The sequence below is a fragment of the Dermacentor andersoni genome, chromosome 3 (genome assembly GCF_023375885.2).
Source record: "Dermacentor andersoni chromosome 3, qqDerAnde1_hic_scaffold, whole genome shotgun sequence".
NCBI lineage: Eukaryota > Metazoa > Arthropoda > Arachnida > Ixodida > Ixodidae > Dermacentor > Dermacentor andersoni.
Genome location: NC_092816.1, coordinates 91,087,963 through 91,108,463, shown reverse-complemented (window position 1 = coordinate 91,108,463; position 20,501 = coordinate 91,087,963). Strand labels below are relative to the sequence as shown.

Sequence of the window (20,501 nt, the reverse complement as noted above, 5' to 3'; positions counted from 1 at the left end):
GCACAAAATGGGAAACAAAATTTAGACGATCAAGACTGTCTTACTGAGGAAATACGTGTTTATTGCTTGCCTCTAATTACCCACTTTACCCGGCTTCAGTTTCATCTGTGCCTATCAACATTGCGAAACTGCTCGGCCTGTATTCAGTCTCCGCCTTCGAGCGCAGAGGGCACATGAGCACTTTCCTTTACTTGCCCGCACGGCGCGTGACGTCACTGACGCAGCCTCTCACCGTGACGGTTCTCCAACATGGCGCCTTGGATGACGTCAGTGTGTCATATTCATTGCCGCGGGTAACTGACTTCCATGCAGGAAGGAAAAGCTAGCAGAGGCCCCTGCCCTACCGGCTGTGTTGGAGTGTTGGAGCCGCGCGAGACCCCAACGGACGCAACTTTTCACCATGCTGGTTCACCAGCATAGCGCGGAGGGTGACGTCACTCTAAGTCATTTATTAATTCAGCCGCGCTTTCTGCCACGCGGCAAACAAGCAAAAGCGGCCAAGTGCGGCTGGTCCTCCGAGATCGGGAGCGGCCCCGCAATCTCGAAGGCTCTGTTTAACTAATGGCGAATTCGGCAAATCGTGCCGCTGCGCACCGGAGCGCCACAGTGCGCCGTTTCATCTAATCCTCGTCGGCCCAGGGCGCCCAGGCGCCTGCCGGTGCGATTTGCCGAATTCGCCATACAATTACTTGATATTGCTGGTGAAATGGAGGAAATAATTGACATAATTGAATAGTTTTATAGAACCTTTCTTCGTGACTAAACTTTGAGAATGCATTTTCACCGATGCTCTCGTTCATCTCCACGTCTACCCTCTCCGAAAAGATCGAAAACAGCAAGTGATATTTAAAAAAAACGCCAAGACTGCATTCGCTATCAACGAACAAAGTGCAATGGAAGGTGTGGGCCGAAAAATTACGAGCAATGTCTCATTCGATGGTCGAAATACACAAATGTGCACGTGTCTTCTTAACGAGGCACTTTAAAAAACTGACCAACATATATACAAAATTAAGAAGAAATAAAACAAAGCGACTTGCCAGAAAGAAAGAAATTCATCATCAAGTTCACTCCCGGAAATGCGTAAGAAACCGACAAAATATTCATCTGAAGAGAAATATTGAAAGTAATCATGAAGTATCTTGTTTGCAATTAATGGTCAATCCTCAACCCAATGCCTCATGACCGCGAGCGTACCGGAATCTTGGAAGAACGCTAACATAATCCTAATCCATAAGAAAGGGGACGCCATAGACTTGAAAAATTATAGACCGATCAGCTTACTGTCCGTTGCCTACAAAGTATTTACTAAGGTAATCGCAAATAGAATCAGGAATACCTTAGACTTCTGTCAACCAAAGGACCAGGCAAGATTCCGTAAAGGCTACTCAACAATAAACCATATTCCACTATCAATCAGGTGATAGAAAAATGTGCTGAATATAACCAACCCTTATATATAGCTTTCATTGATTACGAATAAGTGTTTGATTCGGTCGAAACCTCAGCAGTCATAGAGGCACTACGGTATCAGGGTGTAGACGAGCCATATGTAAAAATACTGAGATATCTATAGCGGCTCCACAGCCACCATAGTCCTCCATAAAGAAAGCAACAAAATCCCAATAAAGAAAGGCGTCAGGCAGGGAGATACGATCTCTCCAATGCTATTCACAGCGTGTTTACAGGAGGTATTCAGAGACCTGGATTGGGAAGAATTGGGGATAAGAGTTAATGGAGAATACCTTAGTAACTTGAGATTCGCTGATGATATTGCCTTGCTTAGTAACTCAGGGGACCAATTGCAATGCATGCTCACTGACCTGGAGAGGCAAAGCAGAAGGGTGGGTCTAAAAATTAATCTGCAGAAAACTAAAGTAATGTTTAACAGTCTCGGAAGAGAACAGCAGTTTACGATAGGTAGCGAGGCTCTGGAAGTGGTAAAGGAATACATCTACTTAGGGCAGGTAGTGACCACGGATTCGGATCATGAGACTGAAATAACCAGAAGAATAAGAATGGGCTGGGGTGCGTTTGGCAGGCATTCTCAAATCATGAACAGCAGGTTGCCACTATCCCTCAAGAGAAAAGTATATAACAGCTGTGTCTCACCAGTACTCACGTATGGGGCAGAAACCTGAAGGCCTACGAAAAGGGTTCTGCTTAAGTTGAGGACGACGCAACGAGCTATGGAAAGAAGAATGATGGGTGTAACGTTAAGGGATAAAAAAATAGCAGATTGGGTGAGGGAACAAACGCGAGTTAGTGACATCTTACTTGAAATCAAGAAAAAGAAATGGGCATGGGCAGGACATGTAATGTGGAGGGAAGATAACCAATGGTCATTAAGGGTTACGGACTGGATTCCAAGGGAAGGGAAGCGTAGCAGGGGGCGGCAGAAAGTTAGGTGGGCGGATGAGATTAAGAAGTTTGCAGGGACAACATGGCCACAATTAGTACATGACCGGGGTAGTTGGAAAAGTATGGGAGAGGCCTTTGCCCTGCAGTGTGCGTAACCAGGCTGATCATGATGATGATGATGAATGGTCAATCTCAGCTCATTTTCTTTGAGCATTAGTGTAACGATACGTTAACGTTTGTTGCTGTTTGGGAAAAGTGCACCACGCGCTCTTCAGCCGTGAGCGCGCCGAGTACGCTAAGAACACACTAGGAAGCTGCGCTCCCTAGAGTACGCTAACAACCCCTACAAATGCGTGAAACTCGATTATGCAGGCCCCTTGGCACACGCTTAAGTTCCTTGTTCGACGCTCTTCCGAGCTATTTCAAGGATGGGCGGAAAACGCCGAAAAACGCCGAAAATCCTTTAGAATATACGAGGGACTTTAGAATGCACGGTATTGGGGCGCTACCTTTCAATCGCAGCACCAAGTGAAAGTACCAGCGCGCATAGCCTCCGAGACAAACATAAGTCAATTTTGTGTACGGTTAGTTGGTCTTGAAATCCAGCAACAGGACAGCAATGGGGCACTCCGCTTCACGCTGGAACCGCTGAATGGCAGCACCAGTAAGCGGGGCTCTTAACGGCGCTTAGTTCAAACGGTTGTTTGTGCAACCGCTTTCGATATTGCATCTGAAAGCCCCGCGCAGAATAAATATGAACAAGATTTTACTCTTTATGTTGCCACACCGAGGAAAGAGCTGAGCGGTTCGCGCTTGCACCAAATCAGCGGAGTTATTGTGGGAGGTTTTGAATGAGCCTGCGATCTATTGATACACAGTTTTCAGTGAACAGAAAACGTGGCAACCAGATTGTACTATGAAATGCAAACAAACAGCCGGTCATCCGCCGCAACACCTGTTTAGTTCTCCCGTTTCTTGTCCTTCTCCCTTAGCTATTCCGTGCACTTTTTCCTTACAACTATTACGCTTTCTGGTGATGTTCTTGAGAACGAAGTTAGCGAAAGTGTAAGTTAGGCGAGTTTATGCGAATTCACACTGCGAAGCACAGCTCTGATATTTGTCGCTCTCGCATTTTTTCTTCTTTTTTTTCCGTCCCTGTGTTCCTTCGCGCTCTGTTCCTGAAGAGGAAATCGCAAAACTGTGAGTCGACAAAAGCAGCGAGCACTGCATTCGCGCAACTACAGTCACGAAAAACACAGTCAGTAGACTAAAGCTTCAGGTGAAGTTACCAAAAGATGGATGCACAGGATCTGTGTAAGTGGCAGAAGCTAAAATGTTATCCGTGAACTGATGGTTGTATATTTCGCTTCATGTCATATCACATATGCGTCGTTTCCAAGTTCTGTCACGCTGATTTCATCCTACACTCTTAAAAAAGTTCGCCTCCTCTGGGGCTTATCTTGTCCCACAGCAATAATCGTCATCTGCCTTGCTTGCGGTTCCTTTCTTGAAAACTCAGCGCTCACTACCTTCCTCTCGAGAATGATGTGTCGCGCTGATAACGAGCAAGCAGTTGGGAGTACCGGGCCCCTAGCGTTAAAGAAAGAAAATGCAGGCAAGCCAGATGACCATTATCGTTGTGGGACAAGGTAAACCCGAAAGGGTGTAAATCGTCTAGTAACTAAACAAGTCGCACTTTCGCCCGAAAGGCGAAGCATTGATTTGATAGCAAATTAGTAGACAGCTATACAAAGTAATGATAGCAGTTTTATGGGCTGTATAAACTTGTGCACATTCGCTTACTAACTAAATGAACAAGCATTGCGTCGCGCGCGCACAAGCAAACATGAACACATCTCACTCGGTGACTGCGGAAACTAGCTGTCAAAACGTTTGAGTGAGGAAACGCAGCAGTTGCAGCGGGCAAATTTACCTTCACGCTGCCTCTCGCTTCAATGTCAACTAAGCACCGAAAACACAGCGCACATGAAGTTATTATTTACCCGTTATTTATACCGCGTTCACCCTATTGCAAAGTGTTTTGAGGAGCTCACTCGACACACCTCCTGCTTTTTCGAGGAGAGACTGCTCCGGAGCAGACCGTCGTCGGTTGCGCCATATACAGGGTGTGCCACATGACTTTTGCCAAAATTTAAAAAAGAAAAGCGATTGCCGCGTAGCTGGACAGAACCAAGGTATAATGTTAATTGCCTTCGCTTGGATGACACCCGACTATTTTGCATGATTAGTTGTAATAATAATTGACTTCTCAAATATAATCAGAGCACAATTGTCAATAAGAAAATTGTAGGCCATCATGAAAAATTCCCGATCTATCCTTCTGTTCCTGGCCCCATGATATATACATATATATATATATATATATATATATATATATATATATATATATATATATATATATATATATATATATATATAGCATTTACTTGTAAACCCTGATGAAGATCGGTCCACCGGTCGAAACTGTTGAAATTAAATACTTGTTCTGTTTACCTTGTAGCACCGCTCAAGTTCTTTATTTTTGAAAGGTAGCCTGATGAATTCCTCGTTACCTAGTATATATATATATATATATATATATATATATATATATATATATATATATATATATATATATATATATCACGTGACCAGCTTCCCGCACTTCACACACGTACACTTTTTCCCACTTTGACACTCCTTATGCCAGAGCATTAATACTTTATTCAGAACAGCACATGAGCGAGCATATATCTCCTCCGCTCTGCAGCGGGTGGTCCCCTCTGTCCAGGAGTCCAGCGCCTCAATCGCACTTCTCGCTCGGTAGACCAGATCAAGCTGGTCCGTCGAGTCGGAGCTGGGCGGCGTTGCCTCCCGTGTATGATGGGGTGTGTAGCGTGGGTGTGAGCTCGGTTGTGCGTCCGCGTACCCGTATAGAGCGTTGCGCATTCATCGCAGTGTGAGAATTTACCTGAATACAGAGCAAGGTGTACGGCGTGGTACAGACTCAAATTTGGCTATGTGTTTGTAGTTCCCCCCATACCATGGCCTTCTCTCGCCTGAGAGTTTTGTGCGGCAGTGGTAGTGATCTCCGTGACAGGTGGTAGTGTTGCAGAATGCATGTAGCGTGAAGAATGTATTGAACTTTATCGGCCCAGGGGTGGAACTCCTCCGCGCTCCCCTCTCGCGGTTCCGGCTGCGCGTGTGCTCGGGCGCAGGCTTGCGCCATGCCGATTGCCGCATAAGGACTCACACCCCGGAGCTCACAAAATGCATAGTTGAAGTTGGTGCGCGCTCCTCTCAGAACGCTATGTGCGGAGCTCGAAATTTTGCCGCGGGAATAATTTCTGCATACCGCCGGAGAGTTCAGGGCTATGACGCAGTGCCAGTGCGGTCTAATACCGTGATGGCTATAGCGCTATCGCTAGTTCCTCTGCCTCCGCAGCACTCACCCGGGAAACGGACGACGCATTTATCTCGATCCCGTGATCGTCGTCTATACGCACGGTGGGCGAATGCGGTGCTTCTTGTCGCGCTGGCCGCGTCCACGGGCAAGACGCTTGGGTTGCTTTTCATACTTCCTCGCGAGTACCTGTGCCCTGGCTTGTCGCCGTCGGCTGTGAAAGTTTCGGGGCATTTTCCTGGGAATCGGTGAGACGTGCGCGATCTACTGCATGTATATTCGTGCTGCGATTCTTGTCGGTACGCGGCTGGTCTCCCGTGCAGAATATATCCGAGACGTTGCAAGACGCAGTGTGTCTCGCAGCGTGCCTTTCCTTCTGGCTTACCGGATGTGCTTCTATGTGATTTCCTGCGCATTGCGTGTTGTACAACCTCGTATCCTTGAGGCTAAAGGTGGCCATACCAGGTAGGCGTAAAAGCGCTTGTTAATACGTCTTTTGTATCAGCCAATTGAGAGCCCCCCCCCCCCCCCCTCCCTTCCGGTTTGCCGAAATTTATACATATGGTGACAAGTATATACGTAATGCGGATCAAAATCAGTGTCTGTGCTTACTCGGATCAGGTCCTGTTCTTTGAGCACCCTTTTACTTTGGTAACTCTGCATCATACGCAAGATCGGCGTGACCGTGTGTCGTAGCTTCTGTATGGCGCACTTCACCGATATTCAGCTTGCGCGCATGCGTCGTAAATCACGCGCGCTGTCACGCGCAGCTCGCTGCCTTTAAACTTCCACTGTAATGGCTGGAGGGCAATAAACGGAGCTTACGTTTATTGTCTTACGAACAATACATTTGTTGTTTACGGACAATAAACGTTTTCTGGAGGACAATAAACGAAAATTTAGCCGCTGCATAACGCTCTTTAATTATCCACTCCCGGACGCTGTGCTCAGCCAATGCCGTAAGCCTTGGAGTGCGCCGGTCCTGAAACTGCAGCGATGCGAACGCGTCTCTGCACGCCCACGTGGACAGTGAGACCGACGCAGAACGAGTGTCCGACGAGCTATATATGTAGATATATATTCGCCGTGTGGAACATTGTAATAACGCAGACATGATTAGGGCAATCACGGCCCCTTCTCCGACGATGACATTCTCGTGGCTGAGAATCGGGGATGTCCTATTCATTTCCTGTCGCGGAAAGAAAAGAAAGAAAGAACGGCATGAGAGCGCGCTATTCTTCTCCCGCACTTATTGCCCGGCTTTGCTGTATATACCGGGACCAGCTGCATATGCCGTAGCTCCGGCCAACAGCGCGTGTGTGTTTGTGTGCATATATATATATATATATATATATATATATATATATATATATATATATATATCGGTCGCTCGGTGTATCCCAGCACTCACGCTGGCGCACAATTCCCAGCGCTATCCGGGGCCGGATTTTGCAGGCGAGTAACGACTTATCCAGGCGGCATCGCCCGATGGGTGTTGCTACATCTCTGGTCGTGCGCCGGAAGCAGAAGCTATATAACTCCTGTGTAGGCAGGGATTACTCCTTCCGGAGGGTATATACAGGCCACGGAAGCATGTACGGTAAGCCGCGATCTTCCGCTCCGCCTTGAGTGTTCTTTCCTCGCTCTCTCCGAATCGTTCTACTCTTTCTAGAGAATGCGTATATATAGCGTGTGCACTTGTGTAGTGCGCGCAGGCATACGTGGGCGGTCTCGAAAAGGCTCTCGCTGAGCCTGCCCTATCCCCAGAGTTTTTGATGATTCGTTATACGGGAAGGGGAGTTTTGATCCCCTGGAGGGGCCTCTCATTATTACGGTGCGCAAGCTGCAGCGATGAATTCATTTTAATAAATAAATAAATAAATAAATAAATAAATAAATAAATGACGTAGAACAAACTAGCTCATTTTGCGATCTGGAGAAACCCGGAATGAGGATATCTTGAGAGGGTCCGTACAGCTTCATTTAATTTTTACTCGCGTACTGGTACGACATGCTCGTTTGCTTGCTCATGTGTAATGATGCGTCAGTGCGTGCGTGCGTGCGTGCGAGCAGGAACGAGTGTCAGCGGAAGAGAGAGAAAGGACGCGTGAGGAGTAGTGAAATGAAGAAAGCCGATGAAGACCACGGAGCGCCGTGGTCTACTTCATCGGCGCCGACTACGGGGGGTGGCTCCGGGGCCCGAGCCCCCTCCGGAGCCCCCTCCGGAGCCACACCCTCCCCCCCCCCCCCACACACACACCTGAAGTGTAATTACCAGAGCTTTGTCACCCACATCATTTGTAGTTTCTTTTTACTTTCCTTGACCTATTCACTTGAAATTTTATGGTGGCTAAAAGCTTACTGCGTCATTGTTGGCGCGGACGTCCACGACTTTTATTTATTTATTTATTTATTTACCCTCAGGGCCTTTGGGGCGTTACAGAGGGGGTGGGTACGTGGTTGAACAAGAAGAGAATCTTAAGTTGCGGATGAAATCAAGAAAAAACAAAGAAAACCAAAGCACACAAATACAGAACATTTAGTTCGTACTTTCGCGTTATTTCTGTAAATCCTGACAATAGGAGCACGCGCGCATTAGAAGCACTATAGGGGCGGCTGCCTCATCCCTATATTCTCATTTCAACATTCTTTTAAATTCCTGCTGTAAACACCGTGCACACACACAATATATTTAAATATACGCACAGGGCAAAGTTTGTTATATTCTTGAAAGAGATGGAGGTAGCGAATTAAAATTATATTTCTCAAGGTATAAATACCCTATGCCTAGAGAATGAAAATGTTGCTGTAAGTTCACTACGCTTCAAATTTATTTGCAGCTTTATTGACCATGAAGAACACCTATAGACTTCATGACCCCTTCGGCAGACATTTATCAATGGCGTGTGAAATGCACGTGATTGTTGTCTCAGAATTGTTTTTCTTACCAGTAAGCAATGCTAACGACTCATAAAAAAGTCTTCTAATAATTTAGAACATTTATAAGGGATGGAAACATCGTCAGTTGCATGCAAAGGTCAAAAATATACAGGGTGTCCAAATTAACTATCATGCACCAAGGTTTAAAAAGAGAGTAATGCGTTACTCGAAGAAAACCTATATAGCATGTAGTTTACAGTATAATGGAGTAGCTGCCAGTAATTCTTTCGTTAGGGGGAGTTAATTAGGTAATTGCAAATAATTATCTAACTCGGGACATACTGTCCTTATTATCAAAGTGTCACTGAAGCATTTGAAGGCACAGCCAAGGCACATCTAACTGCGGTATCTTCAGCGACGTACTAATTGCGTACTAATTTTTTTCCGACTAATAAATAAACCCGCGAAATATGGAGAATACCACGTGACTGCGCTCCCACCAGGATCACAAAGCAGCGCCCTAGAACAGGCGCCCTCTGAGTTATCCAGAACGAAATAAAGGAAATAAAGAAAAACATTGTGATCGAGATAGTGCCTTATCTGCCGCGCCTCGGCCGAAGTAACACGTCCCGTTTGGTGTTAGTTAGAAACAAGCTGTGATAGCCGTTGTCTTAGCGTATACAAAATGCATGGATGGTTTTCTTTTGTTCTTTTGCCACAGAACCTATCACCACAAAAGCGAATTGAAAACGTCAGTGTAAATGTTTAAAAGCGCGTTTTGTTTCGTACCAGTCGCCATGTCTTTCTCTAATGAGCAGAAGGTAAAAATCATCCTTGCTTTGGAAGCTGCAAAGGACAACAAAAGGAAGGTCGCAAATATATATATCAGTCATGGAAGTCTGTCGGTAGAGCAAGCGAGTCGACTGTCATCAGAAATTTTGAAAATCTGGGACAAACCGGCAGCCTCAAGAAACAGTGGTGGAGGACTCCATCTTTGAGTCCTAGCCTATACGCACGGATGTTCTAGCACTTATGGCCTCAAACCCTCATGCTAGCGTGCGGGACGTGGCCGCCCAGGTACCGGGGGACGCTCGGAGGCGTTCCGTGAGGTCGGACGTGCGACGCATCGGCTCCGTCGATTTTAGACTGGAACCGCGGGCCAACACACGGCACACCGAAAATCTTGGTCTTATCCGACGCCGAACATCGCAAGGATCCTGCAGACACCGACCTGAGGCAGGTGGACCAATTTTCAGCGCTCTTACGCCAATCTGAAGATCGCATCATGCCGCGGTTGAGCTGACCCTAACGAGGACTAAGCTCGGCGCAGCCGGCGTCGGAGGTTCTCCGGACATGGCGACGCAGAAGATCACCGGGTACGACCCGCCATCCATGAATTGGACCGCAATCGAGCACAAACCCCGAGATGAGGACATCCTGACCACCGAAAGTGAGTGTCTTCAAGCACTTGTACGCCTGCGGCAACGGAAGCAACAAGCGAACATGGCTACCAAAAGCTGCGTTGGCGCGGCGTCGCCGACGTCAACGGCGGCGGAGAATTCCCTCCGCGCCGGGAATACGGACGGTGCTCGCGCTGCGCCACTGCTGCAAATGAAGACGGCTCGCAACTGGCGCCCGAAACAGACGCCCAGACTCCGTTCCGAGGACCTAATCGTGGTGTTGAAGCCCCGAGGTACCCTGGACCTGAAAATGGCCTTCAAGCATGGTGACGTGGAATCGGCGGTGGCTCAATACGTGGGTGAAGAAGCCGCCGGGGATCTCAATGTGTGGCCCGTATGGGAACAGAACGTTATCGTGTGCGGAACCCAGACAACACCGATAGCTGACAAGCTGATCAAAGATTTCGACCTGCAGGTAGGGGAACGCTCCTATCCCTTCCGCGGTCATCTCAAGCTGAATGGAGAGGTATGCAAGGGGGTGATCAACGTCCGCGAGGATGAAACCTCCGCCTCTCTCAAGCCCAAGCTCTACTGGAGGGAGGGCGAGATCGCCTTTGTCCGAAAATTGGGAACTACTAACGTGGCGGTGGTAACCTTTGAAGGCCGAAGACTCCCCCGTTACATACAATATAATTATGATTGCGTTCCGGTCAGGGAGTATAAGAAGACCATACCCGCGTGCTACAGATGCGGCACGGTGGGCCACTGGGTGCATAACTGCCCCCACCCAGAGGAAGGAAGATGCGGCTTCTGTGGCAAACAAGCCGGCTCCACAACGGACGGACTTGCAGAACACGAGTGCGCACCATCCTGCATGATCTGCGGAGGAGCCCACCTCACTGGATCCGCACAGTGTGTAGAAAAATTCCGGAAACTTAAGCGGCCGGGATCAACGACCCCAGCAAGAGGAGCGGCAACGCCATCAACGCGGCAGCAACGGGGAGGATTACAAGAACCACAACAACAAAAGAAGACAGGCAAGTCCGGACAAGCACCACTGGGACAGAAGGAGCAGAAGACGCAAAATGCTGTACAATCCGAGACCGGGCCGAAGCCGCCTTCTTTCAAAGCAGGGGATTTTCCCCCTCTTGGTAACTCTTCAAAACAGGTGAGCAACTGGGCGGGAGTCGCCTCTCATTCCTCCTCTCCCCCCTCCCAATCTTCCCCAATGGAACTCGAGATGCGGAAAGAGCTAGAAGCTCTCAGGAGACAAAACGCGCAGCTAGCTAGCAAAATTCATGCACTGGAAAACGCCGGGACGAACAGTCCGATTCCGGGAGGACCCATGGATGACGAGGGGGGTTCGGCACCTGTGTGCTCGGGCAGCACCGTAAAGTCGGCAAGCGCGTCGCCTACTAACAACCTAGAAGTCCGGGTTACCGCCCTGGAGCAGCAAATGAAGGCCTTAAGGGGCAAGTGGCTCAACTCCCAAATCTAATCAGTGAGCCAGTCCAGTCTGCCATTCAACTGAAAACACAGCAAATAGCCACAATAGTCACGCAACAGGTGACTCAAAACATCAAAACATGGATCCAAACTAACCCAAGACTCTTCCGCCGCACCGGTCCCATTAGAGAGGCCGGGCGTCCGAGCAAATTCCTCCGCGTAACGGAGGACGAGGAACATGACGAATTTGCTGATTCCCTAGATACCATACAGAGTGCCGGCACGGTTATTTATAGCCAGCCAGAGTCTACTAATGCTAATCATGGCGCAGGGATCTAGAAAAAGGCAAGCTAAATCAAGACAGGGACCACTGTCAATCGTACAGTGGAATTGTAGAGGCTTCAAGAATCGGACTAAACGCGCTCATTTTCGTCTCTACTTAGAAACATTGCAATCTCTAGCAGCCATCATGGCTCTACAGGAACCAGGGGCCTCAGCTAAAATTTCAGGGTACAATGCGTTTCAGCGAGATCCATCTACTTGCATCCTTGTACACAAAGCGTACACCGCACAAGAGGTAGACCTCGACCTACAGACAACTTATTCGTACACCATGGTCACAGTGTTACCTCTGCGACGCTCTGACCCACAAGTACACATCCTTAACATATATTGTCCGCCCAAGCCAAAACGTATCACTTTTGCAGACATCTTCACCCGGGCACTGAAGATAGCTGGTCGGGACCCCTTACTTTTTTTAGGCGACTTCAATGCTCCCAGTAAGGTGTGGGGTTACAAGAAGGAGGAGGTGCGCGGTAGGAAGCTAGCGGAGCTCATCTCCACGCTAGGCATATCCCTTCAGACCAACCCAGCCCAACCAACACGTATTGGAAACTCCGTGACTCGGGACACTTGTCCCGATCTCACGCTTTCCAAACACATACAACACGTTGAGTGGTACCACACCGAAGACACGCTAGGAAGCGATCACTGCATCATTAACACTTTAATTCATACCCGGCCCCTAAAAAGGCAAATAACTCAAGCGAAATTGCCGGACTGGACTGCTTTCCGTAAGTCCCTGCCGCAGGCCAGTCTTCTCGAGGAAGGGTACAGCTTGTGGGTTCAAAATCTTATGACAACACTCAAGAAACATGTGAAAAGCATATAGATTGCGGAGGACTGTCCAGCGGTGGATAATCATTTACTCCATCTCTGGGAAGCTCGCCGCAGTCTCACGAAAAGATGGAAACGACAAAAACACAACAAAAGACTGAAAAGACGTACAACAGACCTGACCCAGCGGGCTGCCGAGTATGCCTCTCAATTAGCTGATTCCAACTGGGTTAATCGCTGCAACACGGCAGCCCGACAGATGTCAGGGAAGAATACATGGAAGCTCCTCCGCAGCTTGATTGATCCCGCTCAATCTCGAAGAGAAACACAGAAACACTTACAACGTGCTTTACACAATTTCCAGGGCACAACAACACAACTGGCAGAAACCTTAAGAGACAAGTATCTCTGCACCAAACAGGACCCTCGAGGTCAGGAATATCTCTATGCAGGCCGAGATAATCCAGAGATGGATCAGTCGTTCGAACTCTACGACCTCAAGGCAGCCTTAGCCAAAATGAAGAGAGGCACTGCGCCCGGTCGGGACAAGGTCACAGTGAAGCTGCTGGCCAACCTCCCGGATCGCGCGTATGAAGCCCTTCTTGACTACATTAATGCCATATGAAAAGGGGAGACTCCCATACCCCTCGATTGGAAAACATCCCTTGTCACCTTCATTCCTAAAGCAGGAAAGGAAATTAATACGGACAACCTGAGACATATCTCGCTCACATCGTGTGTGGGCAAACTAATGGAGACGATGGTGCGAGATAGGCTCTCAGAATATTTGGAAAAGCGTAACACTTTTGCAGACACCATGTTCGGCTTCCGCCCACACAAGTCGGCACAAGACATATTATTACAACTCAATCACGACATATTACAGCCAACGGAGCACCCTCACAACGACAAAGTTGTCCTGGCCTTAGATCTAAAGGGAGCTTTCGACAACGTTAAACACAGCACTATCTTAGCACACCTCCGTGAGACCCACTGTGGCAAAAACACATTTAATTATATCAAGGATTTCTTGACGGATCGAGCCGCACTCGTCAAAATCCAATACAGTGAATATGGACCCTACGAAATGGGTACTAGGGGGACGCCACAAGGCGCTGTGCTTTCCCCGCTGCTATTTAACCTTGCGATGGTGCATCTCCCGGCCCAGCTAAACGGTATTGAAGGCGTGCGGTATGCGCTGTACGCCGACGATATCACCATCTGGGCCACAGAGGGAAACATAGGGCATATAGAGGAAAACCTGCAAGCAGCCGCCCACGTAGTGGATCGCTACGCAGAGCGCTGTGGACTTCAGTGTGCACCAAATAAATCAGAATTTGTGCACCTTAGACCAACACCTAGGGACACTACACAAATACATCTCTTTTTGGCTAGTGGTCCCATACACGAGGCCTAGGAGCTCCGAATTCTCGGACTCTTTATCCACAATCAAAGAAGAGTCGACACAACACTAGAAAAGCTCCGCAATGTTGGGGACCAAGTGGGCCGAATGGTCCGGCGTGTGTCCAACAAGAGAGGGGGATTACGAAGCAGGGACGCTGTGCGGCTAGCTCATGCTTTCGTAACAAGCCGAATTCTATATTCGGTCCCGTATCTCTATCTGCGGCAACATGATGAAGCCAAACTCGAAGTCATCCTCCGCAAAGTGATGAAGAGGGCCCTTGACCTCCCTGTCACAACTTCGAACGCGAGACTTCTCGCTTTGGGAGTAGTGAACACCTTTCAGGAGCTCAGGGAAGCCCACCTTACCAGCCAGTACACACGTCTAGCTCAGACAAACTCGGGACGGCATTTGTTGGACCGGCTGCACTTGAAACACACCTTTCACATTCAGGAGCGGATCCGAGTGCCCGAACTCTGGAGACGCGCCATCAGAGTTCGACCCCTCCCCACAAAAATGGATAGGGAAGACCACAGTGGTCGTCGCCAGGCGAGGGCGGACGCCTTGCAACGCCACTACGGCAACAAACGCGGAGTCTTCTACGTGGATGTGGCCGGTCCATGCCGCGGGGGGTGGTGTACGGCAGCGGTCATTCACGAGGAAAAGCAAGTAGATGGGCTCACTTTCAAAGCCTCGGGCTCAACACATGCAGAAGAAGTAGCTATTGCCCTGGCTGCCTCTGACCCCCGGTCTCAATATATCATAACCGACTCGCGCGGGGCTTGTCGAAATTATGAAGCTGGTTGGATCACCCCACTAGCGGAACGAATATTGGAGAACTACAGCAACGGGGGAATTGATCCTACCCCCCATTGTCTGGTCTGGACTCCGAGCCACCAGGGCCTAGCAGGGAATGAAGCCGCGAACACGGCGGCCCGAGCACTCATATACCGGGTGTCCCAGTTAGACCGTGAGTACCTGGAATCCGAAGGCATTTATCTTGTAACATTAAAAGATATCACGACCTTTTACAAAGATAGGCATCGCCAATACCCAACTCCTGCAAAAGAGCTTGGCAAGGCTAATGAACGGATCTTGATTCGACTTTTCACTAACACTTTATTGTGCCCGGCAATCTTGAAACATTTCGATTGTTCCTTCACTGGCAAGTGCCAATACTGTGGGGAGGTGGCTGACACCTACCACATGGTTTGGGCTTGTCAGCTAAACTCAGCTCTTCCCCTCAACCCTAACCCAACCCGAGAGGAGTGGGAGGCGACGCTGCTCGGTTGCTCGGACCTTCAGGCCCAAAAGGCCTTGGTCCAGAGGGCTAAGCTGGCGGCTCGTACAAATTGGGTCCTGGAATAGAGACTCCACCCATTGCGGAGCCCCATAAGGGCTCTACCTCTCTTCCTGTTTTGAATAAAAGCTTTCAAGCAAGCAAGCAAGCAAGCCCAGGTACCAATTTCCAAGTCATCAGTTTGGAGGATTCTAAACGACGGCCTTTCACCCGCATCATCTTAACCAGCATCAATGCTTAGAAGATAGAGACTTGTAGAATCGTCTAGATTTTTCGAATTGTGTCCTCACAAAAGCCGATGAGTCAACGGACTTTTTAAGCAACGTGATGTGCACAGATGATACCAATTTTCGCAGAAACGCCTAAACAAATTTGCATAATGCGCACTATTGGAGGGACTCCAATCTACACTGGGTAAAGCGCAATCGGCACCAGTACCAGTGGTCGCTCAATGTGCAGTTCGGAATTGACGCCGGTGCTATAATCGGTCCCATCTTCTTCGATCAGACACTGACTACATCGTTACGTGAACGAAATTATCCTTGAAGGAGTGGTGGATGAGTTGCTCAGCGAAGTCCCGCTTTCACGTCTTCCACTTCTGTAGTATCAGAAAGGTGGGGCACCCGCACACAGTAGCAGCCGAGCACGAAACTAACTGGATGCGACTTTTCATGCGCAATAGATTAGGTCACCTGACCTCTCCCCGCTCGATTTCTTTCTTTGTGGATACGTGAAAGATCGTGCTTACAGGATCCAGACGGACTTCAGATTAGTTCAAGGTAAGAATAACGAATGTCTGCGGTAGAATTCCGGCGTCGGTCATCAAGAAAACCATTGAAGATGTTATAAAATGGTAACAGCACTGCGTAGCAGCAAAAAATGAGACCTATTCGAACACGTCCTCTAGGCTGGTGTTCAACGGAGCTCACGAATTCAGAGATAATAAGGGCACACTGAAATATGACGGTTTTTTATTTATTTTTGTTATTATTTTTTTTTTTTTTGTGCAGACATGCTGATTGCCAAATCGGCTCATTTAGGAGTGTTATATTTACTTTATTGAACGCATCAGTTTTGACTTTTCTACACATTGATCGCTTCTCAGTCTGTTTATCTCGCTTTTATCTTTTGACACGAACCTGTTTTTGCGGCAGGTATACACTTTCACGAAAAATTAAACTGTCACTTCAATTTGGCCTTGGTCCGAAGTAAGTTTCTGGCGCGAAATATAGCCTCGCGCGCACTGTTTCGATGCGGTGTTAGCAAAGCCGGGATATTGAAGCATTCTATGGCTATTACATTGCTTTTTGCATTTCGTGCGTGGTCAGAGCGGCGCTTCGGCCGTGTTATCAAGGGGCCTTTGTTATCAATGTGATCGGTCGGCTTCGAGAGACGCACAATAAGTGTGACGCAGAAATGATAGGAAGGAATAGCTGCGAAGCCGCGAAACCTGCTGTTGGTGCTCCTTCCGTGCCATTATCAAGGTGATGCGCTGTCTCTTCGGGTTTGTGACAGGCTATGCAGTTGCTTTCAATAATCTTATTTGAGGGCGCTGCTTTATGATGCGGGTGGGAGCGCACTCACCTGGTATTTTTCATACTTCGTGAGGTTCCTTTGTCAGCCGTAAAAAATTGTACGCAATTAGCACGTCGCTGAAAACAACGCAGTTGGATGTCATTTTGGGGTACCTACAAATGCCTCATTGACACTTCGAAAATTAGGACAGTAGTTCTTGAGTTAGATAATCAATTGCAGTTACCGAATTATATCTCAATAACGAAAGAATTACCGGCGGCTGCTCCACTGTAGTGGAAACAATATGCACTAGTTTTTCTTCGAGTAACGCAACTGCTCTTTTTTTAAATGTTCGTGCATGATAGTTTGGGAACACTGTATAATTCACTCAGTAACCGAAATGAGGCCAAGCTGGGTTGACTCGAAATAAGAATCAACTGAAGTCATGCGCAGCAGCGCTTATACTCGGACTCACAGAAAAAGAAGAGAGAGAGAGAGAGAGAGAGAGAGGGGCTGCAGTTTCGCCGGAAAGGCGAAGCAGTATTCGGGATAGCCAAGTGTGCGACAATTACACGAAGGAAGATTACACCACCAAGAGGACTCAGGCTGTGAAATTGAACTGTCTCCTACTATGAGGTCTTGTATATACTCATATAACGCCGTCACTTCAGCGCGCTCAATTCTTCGAGGTCACACGCAGTTTCTTCAAGCGGAATATATATATATATATATATATATATATATATATATATATATATATATATATATATATATATATATATATATATATATATATATATAAACTCTCCGCCTATGGTCTACTTTATAAGCTTATTCCACGAGGAAAAAAAACGGGCGTGTTAATTAATGCCCAGTCAACACCACATACTGAGTATCACGGCAGCTCAACGTCGCGGCCGATCCCTCAGTGCATGGTTACGTAGCCTGATCGGTCAACTGCGCGCTGATATGAACTCATATCATCGCTAGCGGCCGGAGACACGCAATCAGCTGCCGTTTCGTCGCAACGATGATAGTGATCTAAAGAAAGGAAATACGCTTGATTCTGCAACCCGTGAGGGAGCACGGCGAAGCGTGAGGTGGTAATGCAAACAGTTAGAGGAACCGCGGCGCCCTTTCCACTTTGTTTCCGACAGCAGCCACCGCGAATCGTCCCACGAGGCTATTTGCCTATCGATGAAGAGCGGACGTTCGATGCATGGGCTCCGTTGACAATTTTCGATTGCGGCGGATTACAATATTGGATCACCGTACATTTACCATCCACGGGTTCCCTTCAACGCCTGGCATCGCCTGGTACCACCAGTGAACCTGTGAGTGCCATATTCTAGGCGGTAAAGACTGTCTGGCTTCTCAGCACCACGAGAAGAGCGCTAACCCTAACGGCCGAGCGGTTTGGGTGCATCACCGCAGCGGAGACGCAGGTGCGCCCGCGGATGCGCGGCATGGCGTTCGCGCAACGCTGGGTCTAACGACGTTCGCCGGTGAGTGCTCCCGCTTCACTCATGACTACCGCGACTACTATGAATTCCCTAAGAGGCTACGACCCGACGGAGATGGACTTCAGTCATGTACCAACATCCCAGCAGCAGCTGATGCCCCCGCAGGATCTCCCGAAGGACGACAACAGCCATGGCTGGAACATATGGTCCCGGCGCAACAACGAAAGAGCGGCGCAAGCTAAATCGACAGCTCCCAAGCAAGAGCCGGAGCAGAAAGAACGCCGAGAGCCTCCCGCACCGAGACTTCCGCGTCTACCGAGTTTAAAGAATTTTCCATACAAGGTCATCATCCGACCTAAAACCACGGTGGATCTGCAATCTATGGCTCCACGCTCCTTCGATCTCGAATTAGGGATCCAAGCGGCCCTCGACACACCGCTACAAGAAAAGCCAACCCTGCGCGTTGTTAGCCAGCAGAACATTATAATGATATGTACTCACTGTGAGGAAGATGCGTTCCGCCTCGCCAAGCTTAATAGCCTGCACCTCGACGGCAAGAGTATAACAGTCACCGCCTACGTTGCCTTGCCAGAGGATGTTTGCAGGGGTGTAATACATAATATCAAGCCTGAAGTGGGTGATGACTCTATCTTCCAAGACGTCTCCTCACCCTGCCATACAATCCTGGGAGCGCGCCGTCTGGGCAAGACTACGTCGGCAGTCATCGTCTTCGCCGGCCAGAAAGTTCCATTCACGGTCAACTACGGGTGGTCAGAGCGCCGCTGCTACATCTACCGGAAAACGAGGGCGGCTTGCATCAACTGTGGAATGCGAGGTCACCGAGCAGACGTCTGCCCGAAACCCAAGGGGGCTGCTTGCCAGAACTGTGGAACGCCGAGTCCAGATGAGACGCACGAGTGCGCGCCCGTTTGCGCGCTGTGCAAGGGTCCGCACAAGACTTATTCAAGGGACTGCAAGGAGAAATTCCACAGACCGCTGAACAAGAACGCTAGTGCCACGTCATCAAACGCGGCATCAACAACGGAACTTGAAGAAGGTAGGAGCAGGCCGAGGCAGAAGAAGCAGCCTGAACAGCGATGGCGAGGAGCGTCGTCATCAGTCTCCCACTCTCGTTCCACCTCTCGCGGCCGTTCGAGCTCGAGACGCCGGGCAACCGGCTCCAACCAGAACGCCAGTCAAGTGGAGGCGGGTAAAGAACAAGGCAAGGAGAACCTCACGAAGACCACCGGGGCGCTGAAGAAGACGTCCTCGGGTCAGCTCTCAGATTCGAAGGTGAGCTTTGCAGAGTGGCCTCCCCTCCCCTCGTCCTCCCCGCAGAATAACACGCAGTTGGCAGCACTCAAAAAAGAGATAGAAAGTCTTAAAAAACAAGTCAGCGCTTTAACAATCCAAAACCAAGAGCTTAGGCGAGCCACTACTAATGGAATAACGCCGGTAACTCAGCCGACTCCTCCAAGCCAAACACAGCAGGTGCCTAGCTCCCAACCTGCCTTAGGCGAGGTCTACCAACAAATTATCCAAGAACTCCGATCCTTCAAGGAGGAGTTTCGAGCCTTTCCAATTTACGTGAACGCCCAATTCCAAGAAATTCGAGAGCAGATTGCAAACAACAGACGATACACGGAGACGGCAATTTCTGCACTTCGGAAGGAACATGCGGATAAAAGACATAAGTCTAAATTCGCTCGTACAATGCAAGTGGACGAGCCCTCCGATACGGACTCACCATGCCAGCCAAACCTAGAATAAAGATCTGGCAGTGGAACTGCCGGTGCCGGGGCTACAGGAGAAAGCAGGCGGCTCTTAATCTCCTACTATCTCAGGAATCAGACCCACCGGCAGCTATCCTAATTCAAGAACCCCACCTAATACCTATCAAACTCCAAGACTATGTGACTTATCAGCAAGACCAGTTAACTGCCACGTTAGTGCACAAACTATACACTGCCATACTGCACGACCCTTTCGAGCCGGATATTGCGCACTGCTATATTACTATTCTTCCTCTCCAAAGAGGAGCGACAAGCACGCATGTATTGAATGTTTACAGCCCTCCCAAAGACAGGCACGCAAGATTGGGTTCCCTCATAAAGAAATTTCTGAGCTTAGCGGGCCATGCCCCCTGCGTGATTGGGGGTGACTTCAACGCACCGCACCCTTCATGGGGCTACCCGGCGGCGACACCAAAAGGCAG

At 48.8% G+C, this 20,501-nt stretch overlaps 1 protein-coding gene across 1 annotated transcript in view; it reads left to right on the top strand.

The window, feature by feature from the left end:
* Positions 1 to 5,848: 5,848 nt before the first annotated feature.
* LOC126542377 (rhomboid-related protein 2-like) overlaps positions 5,849 to 20,501 on the top strand; it is a 45,757-nt gene continuing 31,104 nt past the window's right edge. Inside the window, exon 1 of the mRNA XM_055076610.2 lies at positions 5,849 to 6,012. The gene's annotated coding sequence lies outside the window, so the exon portion shown is untranslated. The remainder of the gene's footprint in view (positions 6,013 to 20,501) is intronic.